Source organism: Lygodium microphyllum, chromosome 11 (genome assembly GCF_053477565.2).
Source record: "Lygodium microphyllum isolate KBCC chromosome 11, Lygodium_microphyllum_v1.1.10, whole genome shotgun sequence".
In the NCBI taxonomy this organism is placed as follows: Eukaryota; Viridiplantae; Streptophyta; class Polypodiopsida; order Schizaeales; family Lygodiaceae; genus Lygodium; species Lygodium microphyllum.
In genome coordinates this window covers 150,760,108-150,764,366 of record NC_141145.1, presented here as the reverse complement: position 1 = coordinate 150,764,366, position 4,259 = coordinate 150,760,108, and positions in this window count along the sequence as shown.

The following is a 4,259-nucleotide window of genomic DNA, read 5'->3' as shown; positions in this document are numbered from 1 at the left end:
GCTCTAACAGCACCCACTAACCTCAAACAGTTGAGGGGATTCCTAGGCCATGTGGGTTGCTACAGAAGGTTCATAGCTCATTTTGCAACAAAGGCAACCTCCTTGCACAAGCTTCTGAGGAAAGATGTAGAGTTTGTTTGGACGGAAGAATGTGACAAAGCCTTCACCACTCTGAAGCAGTGTCTAATTGAGGCACCCATTCTGCAACCTCCTGATTGGGCGAAGGAGTTTCATGTACACACTGATGCATCCATTGAAGGCTTAGGCGTAGTTCTATGCCAGAAGGGCTCCTCGAATCTGGATCAACCCATCTATTACGCAAGCCGAAAAGTCACTGATAGGGAACGGAACTACACAGTGATAGAGCTGGAGTGCTTGGTAATGGTGTTTGCCTTAGAAAAGTTTCGCCACTATCTTCTGTCTACCCACTTTAAATTTTATGTGGATCACGAGGCCCTGTCCTTCCTGATGAACAAAGCGGATGTGAAAGGACGAATGATGAGATGGCTCCTTCTATTCCAGGAGTTTGACTTTGAGGTAATTACCAAACCTGGTCGTTCCCATGTTCTGGCTGATCATCTATCGCGTATCCCACAAACTGCAAACGAGGAGCAGGATGATCCAGACCTCCCTGATGCTTCCCTATTTTTGGTAGAAACTGTAACCCCATGGTATGCAGACATTGCCAATCTGCTGGCAACCCAACAATACCCTCTTGGCATTTCTAGTCGGAAAAGGAAGAAGCTTATGTTAGAATCAGCCCCCTACACCCTGTTAGGCGGCGCACTGTACAAGAAAGGCATAGATGAAGTGCTCAGAAGATGTGTTGTAGGAGATGAGATTGGGATTGTTTTGAAGGCTTGCCATGACGAGCCATGTGGAGGACACTTTGTAGGAGAAGCCACAGCCAGGAAGGCTCTGCTCCACAGGATACTGGTGGCCTACCATTCACAAGGATGTGTATGATTACTGTAAAAGATGTGATGCTTGTCAGAGAATGGGGAAACCCACGAATACAAGTGCCATGCCACTGCAACCTATCCTTCCGTTGAAGCCGTTTGAGAAGTGGGGCATCGACTTCGTAGGCCCGATCGATCCTCCCACCAAAAGGAAACAGAACCGATACATCCTCGTATGTACGGATTATGTCACAATGTGGTGTGAAGCTAAAGCCCTAAAGCGGGACGATGGTAACATCATGGCCCTATTCATGTACGAGAATATCATCACCCGTTTTGGCAGTCCCTTAGAGCTGGTAAGTGATAGAGGCACTCATTTCATCAATAAAGTCATGGAAGAGTTAACAGAGCTGTATAAGATCCGCCATCGCAAGTCCACTCCTTATTACCCCAGAGCCAACGGCCAAGTCAAAGTCACGAATCGCATCCTCTACTCGATTCTGACAAGAACAATTGCCGCACATCGCCGTGATTGGGATGATCGACTTACAGAGGTCCTCTGGGCGTTCAGAACCTCCCATAAAGCAGCAACAGGACAGACACCCTTTCAGCTGGTGTATGGTATAGAAGCTGTTTTCCCTGTTGAACTGGAATTACCCACTTTGAGAGTGGCTATCAAAGAGCGTTTGGGGGATGATGATTCACTGCAATGCTGTCTCCTGCACCTGGAATGTTTGGACAAAACTCGCAGGATGGCTTTACAGTGCATGGAAGCCATGCAAGCTCGACACAAGGCTTACCATGACAGCTTCATCAAGCACAAGGAGTTCAAAGAAGGTGATTTGGTCTTAGCCTATGATTTACGATTTGGCAAGTTTCCTGGAAGCTCCAACAGTGGTGGATGGGCCCATATAAGGTACTTGCTGTCAACCCTAATGGCTCTGTCCAAGTGCAGACCGTTGATGCCTTTGATGATCCCTTGCTGATCAATGGATATCGCTTGAAGAAGTACTTCCCTCCTTGGGGATCTTGACAATCACGGTCACCTGATCCTTTCCCCTGTTGGCATGGCACTCTCACTCTTATGATGCTATTTCTGATAGCCGTTCTTCAGCCATTCCTGATGAGGTGGACGCAACCCTCTGTCCCCTCAACCCCACCTTCCAGCCCTGATCTCTTATCCTCTATTTTCCACCAGCGACAGTGGCGAGGTGGGTTCTGACAAATGGTATTTCTACCATTCCCTTGCTTAATTCAAAAAAAAAGAAATATACATATTGGTCATGGGAGAAAAGGACTTCGGTCCCTGTCATGCTGGCCTATTCTTCGAGAAAAGGTGGAAACACCCTCGGGAGTAGGAGAAAAAAGAAAAGAAAAAAAAAGAAAAGAAAAAAAACAAAACTGTTATGAGAGAAAAGGAAGAAATTCCCTGTCATAGCAGGCCTCGCTCCAAGAAAAGGTGGTTAACATCCTTGGGCGGGAAGCTGGCTATGGAAAAGGTGGCAACACCCACAGCAATCCAGAAAGTGGATTCATCAATTGATATCCCCAGGATCCAATTCCGAAGCTGCCTCCCTTGGTACACTGTGTCCTGGGTCTCTCTGCAGAGCATCTAACTGTCCTCTAGCAGATGACATGTTCCTATCCAACACAACGTTCGATTTGATGGCTGCCTCCCTGGGTATGCCTCTTCCACAACTGACGATACGATCTTCATCGACAAACAATCGAGTGACACGAGCTTTCATCCTAACCAGATGGGGAAGTGAGTATGGTTGCCCTCCTATCTCTATCAACAGAGTGTGAGACAGAGGGTGGGGCGAGTGACCAGTCTTTTCCCTTCAAATCAAATGAGAGGTGAGAAGTGTGAATGGAGTGTTGCACGCACGGGATGGGCCTCTCAATGCACAAAGCACGATCTGTTTCTGTGCACTGCACTATAAGGCTCCCTGGCCTTCCTTCTCGCACTGTATGCTGACACAGGGCGGGATGCACAGTTACACCATCAAATGCACACAAGGCATACAACCTCTGCATAAGTGATTGTGAGGATTACATCAATGGGTTTCAGGAAAGGGTTTCCCTCCTGTATCTATCAACAGAGCGTGAGACAGAGGGTGGGCTGAGTGTGACTGGAGTTTCTTCAATCAATTACCGAGAGGTGAGATTGAGGGACGTTACGACACTTGGAGCCAGGTATGTTCCCATTTCCCTATGCACCCACGGGATGGGTTTCTACCGTCATCACAGGATACCTCACCCTGTTCTGTACACTGCATTGTAAGGCTCCCTTGCCTTTTTCCTTGCACTTATGCCAAACGGGTTGGACGCACTGATGCACCATGAACTGTGCACCCTGGCATACTCCCTCTGCACCATTTCCCTGTCGATTCCTAAACCAGGTACGAGATATGGGTTTCAATCATTATTCCTCGAGTGATATTAGTCATGGGGCGAGTGACAGTTCTTTCATTCCATCTGAGTGACTGTGAGTTGAGTGTAATATCCCTCGCCATCGACGGATTTCCTGCGATTTCTTCAACCAGCTACCTCCCTAGGTGCTGCCGCATGGTCCCTACCATGATGGACGTGTGCTGTGAAGATGCCTTGGTACCTGCTGCAGCCGACAATAACACAGGACGTGCCATCGACAATCAACCTTGATTCTCGAGAATATGGGCCAAGTTTTTCTAACCCTACCCCTTTTGTTTCTCAGTGACGTTCATGTTTTAAGTGTGGGGATGTTAGCGGTTGGTCTGTTGCGTGGTCCTAGGTCCATGTTGCTCGGTTAACCCTGTCCGTTAAGGTTTTAAGTGTGGGGACGTGTCCCTGCGCGTCTACATTGCATACCCTTTTGCATATACCTCAACCTGCTAATGCCTCTATGCCATGACTTGATTTTACCCTGATGGGCTCCCTTCCCACCCACCCATCCATTTTTCACCCACCCTTGGGGCTGTTCCCTTGCAGTTTTCCTTCATTCCTTGATTTTGCGGTCCTGCCATGTGAATGCACCCTATGTTCACGAAAATTCACATCCAACCTTATAGCCCTATTCCTCCCTGTGAACTGACCATTTTTCCTTTTTACCTACCCCTGTTCTGGTGCACGGTTTTCGAGTTATTAATTTTTGAAGCATTTTGCGCATATTAGCCAGTTTTCCATGTGAACGTGCTTTGCTTGCTTCGGAACCATGATTTGACATCATAGCCCTGACAACAACTTTCTCCCTGTCATTTTTTCTTTTTACTCCGTGTCATTCCGATGCAGGGTTTGTTCAATATTAATTTTATGGTTTTTCAAGACTTTTCCATGCGTCTTTTTGACATTTTTCCATGTGAACCTGCCATGTTTGCATCG